Raw genomic sequence first — 13,286 nt, forward strand, 5'->3', positions numbered from 1 at the left:
AAGGCTCAATTATTTATTTATTTTATTTTATTTTATTTTTGAGATGGAGTTTCGCTCTTCTTGCCCAGGCTGGAGAGCAATGGTGTGATCTCGGCTCACCACAACCTCTGCCTCCCGGGTTCAAGCGATTCTCCTGCCTCAGCCTCCCAAGTAGCTGGGATTACAGGCATGCGCCACCACCCCGGCTAATAATTTTGTATTTTTAGTAGAGATGGGGGTCTCTCCATGTTGGTCAGGCTGGTCTTGAACTCCCGACCTCAGCAGATCCGTCCGCCTTGACCTCCCAAAGTGCTGGGATTACAGGCGTGAGCCACCGCACCCGGCCCCAAGGCTCAATTATTTGTTCCTCAGCTAGTAGGTGACACAGCCCAGATCCAATCTGACCCCAGAACCCTAACCACGATATTCCCCTATCTAGAAAGAGCCAGTTCTCTCCTGCCACCCTCACTGCTCAGCCTCCCGGAGTTCCAGCCACCAGCCATCTGCACCCTCCCCTCCATGTGGCATTGCCCTCTGTTCTTCTCCTGTCCCCTCTCTCTCCAAGGTCCAAGTGGTCAAGGTCATCCCAAGGGTCTGCTGGGACCATGTGTCCTTATTCTGTGCCTTGCTGGTCGCCAACCTTCCCCATCTGCCAAGGACCGATGTCCAGCCCAGGCCCAGGGGCAGGTGCCCAGGCCATTTTTGCCACTGAGTAAAGGGAGACAGAATGACAGGGTAAATTACCAACCATCAGAACACCATGGGGCCAACAGCATCAATGCAAGTGAAGTATATTTATCTGTTGGCCTGAAAACATGTCCTAGTATATTGTTCCATTAAGAAAAAAGCAGGTTATAAAGCTGTGTACAGCAAGAAACATTTTATAAGTGAAACAAAAGTATTCTCTGTTTCTATGCAGAGAAAAAGGATATTTGCCAAGATGTTAACAGACTATTTTTGCTGTCTTCTCTTGGCTTATTTTGTTTTCTCTTTTCAATGAACACCAATTAGTCACATGATTTTAAAAGCAATAAAATAAACCAATCCCAGACGGATTGTACTTCTTCCTGTCCTCATTTCTACCCCAGTGAGTCTCCAAAAAAAAGAAAGAAAGAAAGAAAGAAAAAATCACAGTGCCACAGGCCCAGACCTTCCCCTCTCCCTCCTGTCATTTTAACAACTCAGTTGGGTAGGGAGCGTCTCTACTTACCCCAGGAAGCCTTCTGAACCTGACTGATGGGAGAAGCCCACGCCTGGGGGCCTTTTCTCACTGACTATGCCAGGGCCCTGGAGGACATGCCAGAGCTGTCCACAGCATTGCCCCTGCAGGTGAGGCTGCCTTCCGAGGGCAAAGCGCTCTGGGACGGGTCTGCCCCGCTCACGTGGATGTGCAGCCCCGGGCAGTGGAACAGTGCAGAATCCCCGCTCCACTGCTGAGGTTACTATGGGCAACATCTTGGCAAAATGAAGAGTGAGGGGGAAGAAATCACAGAAGCTCCTGATCATCCATGAAAGAAAAATCAATGCCTCAGGACTGGACTATGTCAGTGCCTTCCAGAAGGCTCTGAAGAAACTGAGAAGGAGATGGGGACTGGCACTTCCTGGGCATCTACTATGTACGTGCCCTTGCAGACGTGATCGCACCCCTCATTACACACCTCCCATGGTACAGATGATGCCACTGAGGCACAGGAGGCACACATCCACACCAGAGCACATGGGCCTTGACTTCTTGTGTCTCTGCTGCTTAACGTGGTGTCCTGGAAATGTCTCTGCATAAGACACTGGTATCAGCTGAAGCGTCTTCTCCCTGTGCAGTACATTGCTCAGATTCCATAGAAGGCCAGCTCCCCTAGAGCCACAGAGACTCCTCCATTCTGGAGCAGGAGCTAGGCACATTCGCAGAAGGGGGCTGCCTGTCCTGAGCCCTTGCTAGTTGAATGATAAAAGTTGCTAATTTCATCCTATCTGCCTTTAAAATAGCAGCCATCAGAAAGGCAGCCCAGAGAGCTGGCCTGCAACCCAGCAGAGCCTAAAGGGGGCCTGTAATGTCACCCCGACCCCATCTTCAAATCACACTCCCTGCGGTGGCCATCTCTAGAGACCTACAAACAAGAGCTCCTGTTCTTGGCAAGCCTCTTACAAGCAGGACAGATGCAGGAATCGGGAGGTAGGAGACCACAGTGTTCTTCCAGCTCCGAGCCCAACCATCTGGGTCACCTCAGCTGAGCTGCTCCTTCATGTCCCCAGCCCTTCAGGTCACACAGCATTGGTGTAGAGAAGGGGTCCAAAGGGTGTTGCTAAAGAATGCTCAGCCCCCTGGCGCTGTGTCTGTACTAAATGGAAGTCTGGTTACAGGTTCCAATTCCCTGAGTATCCTGGTTTGGCTGTATTCAGTCGCAGCGTGATTGATAGTGACACCCTGTGGACACAATAGATAACTGCATCAACTTGGACAGAAGCCACAAGATGACATCCAGCTTCCCTCATTACATGCAGAGGAGCTGATTGCAATTAATCACACTCATCATCTTACACAGGGAGCTGTCTTAGAACTGGAAAAAAAAATTAGAAAAACAACCTTCAAGGCCGGGCACAGTGGCTCATGCCTGTAATCCCAGCACTTTGGAGGGCCAAGGCGGGTGGATCACGAGGTCACGAGTTCGAGACCAGCCTGGCCAACATAGTGAAACCCCGTCTCTATAAAAATACAAAAAATTAGCCGGGCGTGGTGGCGGGCACCTGTAATCCCAGCTACTAGGGAGGCTGAGGAAGGAAAATTGCTTTAACCCGGGAGGCAGAGGTTGCAGTGAGCCAAGATCACGCCACTGCACTCCAGCCTGGGCAACAGTGCAAGACTCTGTCTCAAAACACAAAACAAAACAAAAAAACCGTCAAGCCACAGATTTCTCTGCCATCATCCTCCAAGTTACATCTATTTCGTTTAAATTTGTCTCTCTTCAAATATTTGCCTGATACAAGAGTCTAGTGGCCGTGGAGGGAAAGTAATGTCAATAGCAAAGTTAATAGCAGAAAAATGTAATGGGCGGTTTATTCTTGCCATGAATTTCACATGCATTATCTCATTTAATCTTCCCCAAAACCCAAGGAGGTACATGCTCTTATCCCCAACTTTCAGATGAAGAACCTGAGATGTGGTGCACAAGGAAAAGCTAGGTTTCAAACCTGGACATTCTGTCACCTACCTGTCTTAGTCCATTTTGTGTTGCCATAACAGGATACCTGAGACTGGGTAATTTATAAAGAAGAGAGGTTTATTCAGCTCACAATTCTGTTGGCTGGGAAAATCAAGAAGCATGGCCTCAGCATCTGCTCAGCCTCTGGTGAGAGCTGCAACATATAGAAGGTCAAAGGGAGAGTGGACACTTGCAAAGAAGGGAAAACCCAAGGGGCATCCTGGCTTTATAACAACCCACTGTCTTGGGAACAAATCCATTCCTACAAGAATCCAGCCTTGCCAGGGTGAAAACTCACTCTCCACTGTGAGAATGGCACCAAGCCATTCCTGACAGATCTGCCCCCATGACCCAGACACCTCCCACTACGCCCCACCTCCCAACACCATCACACTGAGGGTCAAATTTCAACATGAGTTTAGGTGGACACAACCATATCCAAACCACAGCAGACTCCATTCTCTTTAATCACCACTTTATGCAACTTCACTGCCTCTTGTGTCTACCTGGCCCACCCCATGCCATGGTAATCCCTCCTTCCTAGGACACTGGAGAAAATTCCACTTCCTGGGATACTGGCTTGAATTCCCCAGACTGAGTAGCTCTGAGTCACCCTCTGTGGCAGCAAGGAGGGAGTGGATAGGAGGAGATTTAGGGTTAGACAGGCCTGGGTTGGAGTTCCAGCTCTGTGCCTCGCTGCCACTAGCCATGTGTCCTGGGGCTTGTTCTTGAACTTCACTTTCCTAGATTGCCAAGTGTGGTGCATGATCCCTTGCCTTGAGAGGGTGTTGTGAAGATTAGAGAAATCACTTGCTGCTGAGTAGATGATGCTCAAGAAGTGAAGGCTCTTCTCATCGGCAAGATGTGCAATTTGACCTTGGGAGGGGCCAGGAGATTTCAGTAGGTGTCAAATTCTGATCTAACCTGTTTAGAAAACATCACTACTAAGAAGGGCCAGAGGCGGGCGAATCACCTGAGGTCGAGAGTTCAAGACCAGCCTGACCAACACGGAGAAACCCCATCTCTACTTAAAATACAAAATTAGCAGGGCATGGTTTTGCATGCCTGTAATCCAAGCTACTCTGGAGGCTGAGGCAGGAGAATCGCTTGAACCCAGGAGGAAGAGGTTGCGGTGAGCCAAGATCACACCATTGCACTCCAGCCTGGGCAACAAGAGTGAAACGCCGTCTCAAAAAAAGAAGGGCTAAGATTCAGATGGAGGAGGCGGCCAGGCTTCTTGTCCTGAGGCTTATGATGTTTTAGAGGGGCTTGCTGATATACCAGGGTTCAAAGGATCTCCAAAGGGAGTTATTTAGCTAAGATGGCAGAGCAGAAACAAGATTCCAAGACTCTGTACCCTGCCTTTCGATAGAGAAATTATTATCCAAAGAGTAGTATCCCAGCAGGATTCAAGTCCATGCCTCCAGGTATCTTCAGAGACCCTGGTACCATGAGCCAGCCTCTGTGTAGTTCAGGAAGCACAAATTCAAGACTAGAAATGGGGTGTCTGGATCCTAGTTCCAGCTCTACCTCCCACTATTCTTGCAGACTCTTGAACTTGGTCCTCTTCTTGCCTCTTCAGGGTCACATCACTGACTGCTTCTCTTCTCAGTGCCTCAGTGATGTCTCTCTTTTCCCTTCTCTGCAAAGCAGTGCTGTCCTTCTTGCCCATTGTGCTCTACTGGCAGAGACCATAATGACCACTGGTTAAGAGATTAAGAAGAGGGCTGTTCATTTCTTTTTTTTTTTTCTTTTTTTGAGATAGAATTTCACTCTTGTTGCCCAGGCTGAAGTGCAATGGTGTAATCTTGGCTTACCACAACCTCTGCCTCCCAGGTTTCTCCTGCCTCAGCCTCCCAAGTAGCTGGGATTACAGGCATGCGCCACCACACCCAACTAATTTTGTTTTTTTTTTTTTGGTAGAGATGGGGTTTCTACATGTTGGTCAGACTGGTCTTGAATTCCTGACCTAGGGTGATCCCCCTGTCTGGGCTTCCCAAAAGACTGTTCATTTCTATAGCCCCAGTCTCTAATATAGCATCTGACACATGGAAGGTGCTCACTGATGAAAGAATAAGTGGGACAACTCACTATAAATGGCTGTGGGGCCCATTGCTGGAAATATCCCCAGAGAGGCTAGCATTAAGGCCCCTAACCATTCCAAGTAACGTTTAAGAATTATAATATGGAGGCCGGGCGCGGTGGCTCAAGCCTGTAATCCCAGCACTTTGGGAGGCCGAGACGGGCGGATCACAAGGTCAGGAGATTGAGACCGTCCTGGCTAACATGGTGAAACCCCGTCTCTACTAAAAAATACAAAAAACTAGCCGGGTGAGGTGGCGGGTGCCTGTAGTCCCAGCTACTCAGGAGGCTGAGGCAGGAGAATGGCATAAACCCGAGAGGCAGAGCTTGCAGTGAGCTGAGATCCGGCCACTGCACTCCAGCCTGGGCAACAGAGCAAGACTCTGTCTCAAAAAAAAAAAGAATTATAATTATAATATGGAACTCTTTCTGTTCCAAGTTACAGTGAGGCCCCAATATGACAGATATTAGTATTAGTTATCTATTGCTACATAACAGATTACCTCAAAATTTAGTAGCTTAAAACAATAATAAACATTTATTATCTCATAGTTTCTCTTGGTCAGGAACTGGGGAGTGGCTTAGCTGGGTGTTCTGGCTTAGGGTTTCTCATGAGGTTGCAGTCAAGATGTCAAGTTGTTATACACTCATCTGAAGGCTTGACTGGGGCCGTATAATGTGCTTCTAAGATAGCACACTCACAAGGCTGGCAAGATGGTGCTGGCTATTGGCAAGAGGCCTCAGTTCCTTGCCACGTGGACCTCTCCATAGACCTCCCTGAGTAGCTTCAGGACATGGCAGCTAACTTCTCCCAGAATGAGTGGTTCAAGAGAGAGCAGGGAGGAGGTCATAATGTCTCTTATGACTGTATTAGATCCACAGGGCTGCTGTAACAAAGTACCACAAGCAAGATGACTTAAAACAATAGAAATTTACTCTCACAATTCTGGAGGCCAGAAGTCTGAAACCACGCTGTCAGCAGGGTCAGAACAGTGGCACATGGAAGGTACTCATTGGTGAAAGAATAAGTGGGAAAGAATAAATCATTCCTTGCCTCTTCTAGCTTCTGATGGCCACAGATGTTTCTTGGCTTGTGGCTGTATCATTCCAATCTCCACCTCCATCTTCACACGGCCTTCTCCCTTTTGTCTGTCTACTCTGTGTCTCTCTCTCCTTATGACGATACCAGTCAGTGGATGTAGTGCCCACTCTAGTCAAGAACAACCCTTGATGACAGCTGCAAAGACTATTTCCAGAAAAGGTCACATTTATAGGCCCTGGGGGTTAGGGCTGCAACATATCTTCTGGGGGGACATCATTCAACACACAACAATGACCTAGCCTCAGAAGATGCATGCCATCAGCTCTGCAATAGCAAGTGGCTACAAGGGTCGGCCCTGTTAAGGAAGGGAAGAGACATAACCATGTGAATACCAGGAGATGGTGACAATGAGGGGCCATCGTGGAAGCAGGCTACCACTATATCAGATAGCAAACTGAATGTGAGACAGACTCCTACATGTAGTATTTACAAAGGAAATAATGGGGAACCAGTTGCATAGCACTCAGGGCCCTCAGCTTACCAAGAATATAAAGTGTGGAGAATGGGGAGAGTTTGGGAATAGAAACTTCCAGAGATGGCAAAGCTATGCTGTAAGTTACCCCACCGAGGAGCTGAAGGTACCACCTTCGACTCAAGCCCAGTGATGGAGGCTTCCATGCAGCCACTTGGAGCTGTGGGCCCCCATGGGACTGTGCCAGGAGGGACTGCATTAGGATGAGTGAAGGAGCTGTGTGAGTTATTCCCATGGGCCAGATGTGGATCAGACTGGACCATGGCAGGAGAGAGGGCCAAGGTGGGGGGGTCATTTTAAGTCCTGTAGGGCCTTCGAGAAGGGCAAAGAGATGTCAACAGGAAGAAGTTGCAAGAGGATGCTGGATTTCTGGGGGTTGAAGACGGAGTCATAGCCATACCTGAAATGGAGGTGTAGAACAGGGAACTTCAGGAGAGAACCTTAGAGATGGGAACTTTTTTTTTTTTTTTAAGACAGGGTCTTGCTCTGTTGCCCAAGCTGGAGTCCAGTGGCGCATTCTTGGCTCACTGCAACCTCTGCCTCCTGGGTTCAAGTGATCCTCCTGCCTCAGCCTCTCAAGTAGCTGGGACTACAGGTGTGCACCATCATGCCCAGCTAATTTTTGTATTTTTGGTAAAGACAGGGTTTCGCCATATTGTTCAGGCTGGTCTAGAACTCCTGGGCTCCAGTGATCTGCCCGCCTCCGCCTTCCAAAGTGCTGGGATTACAGGCATGAGCCACTGCACCTGGCTGAGATGGGAACTTCTGAAGAACACAGGGAACCCTCCAGAAAGAGCTTTCACCATCTGCCACACCCAGAGAGCTGGCAATCGTACAGTCAAGTAAAAACGGCCCTATTCCCCTGCTCCCCATCTGCTTCCCGGCATCCTCACCCATCACCTCCACTTAGACTCTGAAAGCAACCAGCAAGTGGGGAGAGGGGTATTCAGCAGAGAATAGACAAAAGCTCACCATGCCCAGTCCCTGGCAGCTGGCAGCCCCCAACTAAGGCCTTAACTAGGGCAGGAGGAAGAAGATTTCTCTTTGAAGAAAAATGCAAGTGTCATTTAATATCTTTGACTGGCTACTTTAAATCTCTAAGTCGATAATGGATTTTGTGACATAAAATGCACATACCTAAGCATGACCAGAAGAGCCTCGGGGTCAGCTGAGCTTTCAGCCAGGGGAAGGGGAAGTGCTTCCCTTGCTTTCGCTCAAATGCACAGTGAGAGCCAAAGCAAACTGAGTTGCATGTTGGTTCCATTCCACATTCAAGGGATTGGTTTCACTGAACTAAGTCAAAGGATTGGTTTCACCGAACCCCCGCCTCCACGGGGAACTGGGCCTTATATTTCTTAACCCCCCACCCTCTGCCTCCCGGCCATGGCAGAGCCTTGACCCAGAGGGAGGTTCCTGAAGAAAATCCCTTCTCGGCTTCTGTGCAGAATTGAAGAATGTTTACTGTTTTCCTTCCTATCTCTCTAGAAATGACACAAAGAATAACAACAACAAAATAGAACTCCTTGTCCCGCGCAAAACACCCCTGCCCCCGCCACCCGCCCTCCGAACTCTTCACCCTGTGTTGGCCTGACTTCACCCTGGGATGGGGAAACTTCCTGGGAGGATATAACTGACCTGGGAACAAAACTTGGTTTTTGAAAGCTTTGCGCAACATCAACTAAGTGGGGGAGGGGTCTGGGCAAGGAAAGAAGAAAGTGAAAGGGGGCACAGTGGGAACAGTTCTGCTAAACCAAACAGTTCCCCAGGGATGATGGAGCTGTGGTGATCTGGTAAGTCCTTTAAATGTCTTGTTAATTACTGGGGGAAAATAATTACTGAGTCTCCCCTCTCTCACTGTCCTTGCACAAGCTTGGTACTAGCTCTGTCCCTTTTTAAGAGTTAGGCTTGGGTCAGGCATAGTGGCTCACTCCTGTAATCCCAGCACTTTGGGAGGCTAAGGCAGGAGGATCGCTTGAGGCCAGGAGCTTGAGACCAGCCTGGGCAGCATAGTGAGACCTCATCCCTACAAATAGTTTTAAAAAATTAGCTTGGAGTGTTGTTGTGCATCTGTGGTCCTTGCTACTCAGGAGGCTGAGGCAGGAGGATTACTTAAGCCCAGGCAGTGGAGTCTGCAGTGAGCTGTGATTGTACTATTTATTGCACTCCAGCCTGGGTGATAGAGCAAGACCCTATCTCAAAAAATAAAAATAAAAAAGAGTCCGGCTTTGTAAAGAAGGGTGCCCCTTGGTAGAAGGAACCAAGACAAGGCAGGAGCTGGGGCTGTGGAGAGTCCGGGGTCTGCGGAGCATGGGGCTGTGATCAGAGACCCACTAAGCAGGTTCCAGCTCCTAGCAAGGACCCGGCTGAGCAGAGGTGAGGGTGTGGAGGTGAACCTGGAAAACATGCAGAGGATTCTAGACACATTCCACAGTCAGAGCCTCTGGAAAGCCCACCTTCTCCATCACAAAGGCTTTGGGGAATAGACATCCTGATTCTCTATATTATTACAGCACAAAGCATTTATCATGCTGACAATGACAGTGACATTTCAGGACCTAAACAAGCTTAGTTGTTCACAGCCTATAGGAGAGAAGGCTCCTAACACTCTTTATTTTATTTACTATGTATTTATTTATTTATTGAGACAGAGTCTTGCTCTGTCATCCAGGTTAGAGTGCAATAGTGCGATCTCGGCTCATTGCAACTTCCACCTCCCAGGTTCAAGCAGTTCTCCTGCCTCAGTCTCCCAAGTAGCTGGGACTATAGGTGTGAGCTACCACAGCCCGCTTTTTTTTTTTTTTTTTAGTATTTTTAGTAGACAGGGTTTCTCCACGTTGGCCAGGCTGGTCTCAAACTCCTGACCTCAGACGATCTCCCTGCCACGTGGTTAGGTCATGAGGGCTCTCCCCTCATGAATGGGATTAAGACTTTTATAAAAGAGGCCTGAAGGAGCTTGTTGACCCTTTCTGCCATACCAGGACACAGAGAAGGCGCCATCTATGAGGAATGAGCCCTTACCAGACACTGAATCTGCTGGCGCCTTGACTTTGGACTTTCCAGTCTCCAGAACTGTGAATGATAAATTTCCACTGTTTATAAATTACCCAGTCTAAGGTACTTTGTTACGGCAGCCAAAACAATCTACAGAGCACTAATGACATTTTGGGCTGGATTATTCTTCGTTGCAGGGGCTGCCCTGTACCTTGTAGGATATTTTGGACTATCCCTGGCCTCTATCCACAAAATGCCAGTAGCGCTTCCCCCAACCTCATGACAATCAAAACTGTCTCTAGATATTATTAACTGTCCCTTGGGGGCAAAATCACCCCTGGTTAAGAATCACCACCAAGTAGCAGTCCCCATTCAGTGACCAGACAGCTAAGGATATCCAGGATAGTGCTGGGCCACACAGATGCTAAGGGAATTTATACTTCAGGAAAAAAAAAAAAAAGAAAACAAAAGCCAAGTCTATGTGGCCTTTGCATCAGTTATTGCTCTCTTGGTTGCACTAAGTGACAGAAAATTCACCTCTAAATGACTTTAAATTGGGATGCTGTTTCACATAACTGAGCAGACCAGGGATTAGGCATTGTGCTGGTTCAGGCCAAGCTTGATCCAGGGATTCAAACAATATCACCAGGACTTGGCTTTATCTTTACCCTCCGATGCTGCTCTTCTCCATAGCGTTTTGTTTTTTTGAGACTCTGTCTCAAAAAAATAAATAAAAATAAAAAATAAACAAATTAATTTAAAATTAATATGTTGCAAAATTCATAGATCCTTGTGAAGTATAGTGGTTTATCACTGAAGATTTAGAATAATGGGTAAAGAAGAGCTACTTATGTATTTACTTGTTTATTGTGTAATATGCACACGAATATTTTTTTCTAGCTGTCTGGCATCATTTCCTCCTATTTCGATCCAGTAACTATCTCTTCATAACTTCATATCTCCCACCATGAGAAAGCAAGAGCAACACATCCTTGTGTTGGCTAAATACACAACAAATAATATTATTCTTTTAAGAACACCATGCCAATGTTCTATTACAGCCTTTACTTGCCTTTGTTGCATGCTATCATGGAATGTTTATTGAAGCTTTCTCTCCATTCTAGAAATTGCAGGTCATGTGGAAGTGATGTTTCGTGTTCTTTTAACAGAGATCCTGTGTTTGTGGTCCCAGATACCCTCTATAGCCAAAGCTAATGTTGAAACAGGGATGTTTAAACAAATAGCAGTGGTAACAAAACATTTTGGTTTTAAACTAAGAATATACTTAGACCACAAAAGCAAGTTTCTACAGGTTTTTTGTTGGTTTGTTGTTGTTGTTGTTGCTGTTTTGAGAGGAGGTCTTGCTCTGTCGACCAGGCTGGAGTGCAGTGGTACGATCTCAGCTCACTGCAACCTCTGCCTCCCCAGTTCAAGCTATTCTCCTACCTCAGCCTCCTGAGTAGCTGGGATTACAGGCATGTGCCACCATACCTGGCTAATTTTTGTATTTTTAGTAGAGATGCGGTTTCACCATGTTGGTCAGGCTGGTCTCGAACTCCTGACCTAGTGATCTGCCTGCCTCGGCCTCCCACAGTGCTGGGATTACAGGCGTGAGCCACCGCGCCTGGCGGGAAAGGGACTTTCTCAGGGGATTCCAACTTGTAAGTGGCAGGGCCTGGATTCAACTAAGACCTTTAAAGCCACATCCTGAGCTCTGTCGACCATACTGTGAAGTCTACTTTTAGGGCAATCCCATTTCTATCTTTGTCTTTTGCATTATCTGGATTGAAAGAGTTTAATTTCTGTGTGTTTATTTTGGAGTGGGGTGCAGTGGATGTTTCTTAGAGCCTACAGAGAAAATTCTTGTATAACAAGAAGTCTATTTGACAAAGCACTGTTAAATTTTGGACTACAACCATTGCAGATTTCTCCCAGGACTGCATTCTCACAGATTGCCAATGAGATGGGAGCTTTCATGCATTATGTTTCTTATGCAAATAAGTTGACTTCCTTTTCAGGTTATACGAGAAATCCCCACTATTCCTGGGTTTTATGAATTATGGGACGGAGCATACAAAACATCACCAACCTTCTCACTTCTGTCCACCCAAGTATTTGTAAGTATTTGCAACAATTGACATACTTTTGCTATTTTGAATTGAAAAGGGTTTTGAGTTTTATTTGTTTGGTTTTGTGGAAGTTGTTTTGTTTGGGTTCAGAGCTCTCTGGGGAGAAAGATAAGGGTACGGGAAGGTATTGATGAGCTATAATCTTCTATGATGATGTGAGAGGCTCATTTCCAGCCCCAGGGAGGGAAGGAAGCATGAAGGGCGATAAATGGAAAGAGGAGTAACTGTGTGAGGCTTTGTGCAACTAAAGATATATGCAACTTTGCTTCACAACGCACTTAACAAAGTGCAGCCAGTCTGTGAGAGGTCCCTGCTGCCCTACCCCACCCTCCACTTTGGTGACTTGCTGGCTTAAGAGTGGCCTCAGGAGAGAAGGGAGAGAATGCTGCTCCCAACAGGGCAACAGGAGTGACCACTACAAGAACAATGTTCTTATGGAGGCCACAGACACTGATGAGGTACCCCCATTTAAGGAGCTTGTGAATAGCAGACCATGAATGGGGAGGCTGAAGTGGAAGAACATAGCGGGTTTGCCTATGAACCTATAGGAGATACTTTGGGGGGTCTCCCAGAAATAACTGAGGGTGAGTTAGCAGGGCAAGGGATGACTAGCAAGTTCTATAGACCTTCAGTAGGCGACCAGAGCTAATTAAATTTAGCCTGGATGTCAATATGACCTCTTCGGTTAATATGACCCATAGGCTGGTAAAAATCTTGTACGGGATGTTGTGAGACCCTGTACTTTATTCCTGTCTTTTATATGTCATTTAACTTCAAAAATTCTGTCTTCAGTGAAGATACTATGAGAAATGCTTACAACGCAGACTCTTTCCAAGTGCAGTTATCTGGGGCAGGCTGCCCGACTAGCTGATTGCCCTGCCTACCTCCCTGCTTCTAGGGAAGGCCCTAGTAGAAGGAATCTCTTAGAAACTGTTCCCAGTGCAGCAGCTAGAAAAGTCTAGCTGCAGGGTTTTGGGGTGACAGGAAAATAGTTTCTTTTCTGTGTTAGGGTAGTGAGCCAGATATGACTTGCTAAAACACCTCTGAGTGACTAGGGTATTAGACACAGATTTTCGCTATTTTAACTGAAGTTGAAACGAGAGGAAATATGGTGTAAACTGCAGCATAAAGGATTTAGAGTCAAGCAATAAAAGATTTCCCAACATCAAAAGGCAACAGATCTCTGCTCTGGGCCCATCATTAATTTTTATTTATTATTATTATTTATTTTTAGAGATGAGGTCTTGCTATGTTGCCCAGTCTGGTCTCAGACTACAGGCATTCACCACTGCACCCAGCTTTTCCTTCCTTCCTCCCTTCCTCCCTCCCTCCCT

At 47.0% G+C, this 13,286-nt stretch overlaps 1 protein-coding gene and 1 long non-coding RNA gene across 2 annotated transcripts in view; one reads left to right on the forward strand and one right to left on the reverse strand.

The window, feature by feature from the left end:
* Positions 1 to 420: 420 nt before the first annotated feature.
* LOC108534951 (uncharacterized) lies at positions 421 to 8,056 on the reverse strand. Its single transcript, XR_001887077.1, has 3 exons — positions 7,970 to 8,056; positions 3,268 to 3,330; positions 421 to 2,401 (listed from the first exon to the last, which is right to left on the reverse strand). It is a non-coding gene; the product is annotated as an uncharacterized LOC108534951 (long non-coding RNA).
* A 474-nt stretch (positions 8,057 to 8,530) lies between these two features.
* CIPC (CLOCK interacting pacemaker) overlaps positions 8,531 to 13,286 on the forward strand; it is a 38,229-nt gene continuing 33,473 nt past the window's right edge. Inside the window, exons 1-2 of the mRNA XM_017880604.1 lie at positions 8,531 to 8,622; positions 11,842 to 11,940. The gene's annotated coding sequence lies outside the window, so the exon portion shown is untranslated. The remainder of the gene's footprint in view (positions 8,623 to 11,841; positions 11,941 to 13,286) is intronic.

Source organism: Rhinopithecus bieti, unplaced genomic scaffold, assembly GCF_001698545.2.
Source record: "Rhinopithecus bieti isolate Rb0 unplaced genomic scaffold, ASM169854v2 scaffold_11380, whole genome shotgun sequence".
Taxonomy (NCBI): Eukaryota; Metazoa; Chordata; class Mammalia; order Primates; family Cercopithecidae; genus Rhinopithecus; species Rhinopithecus bieti.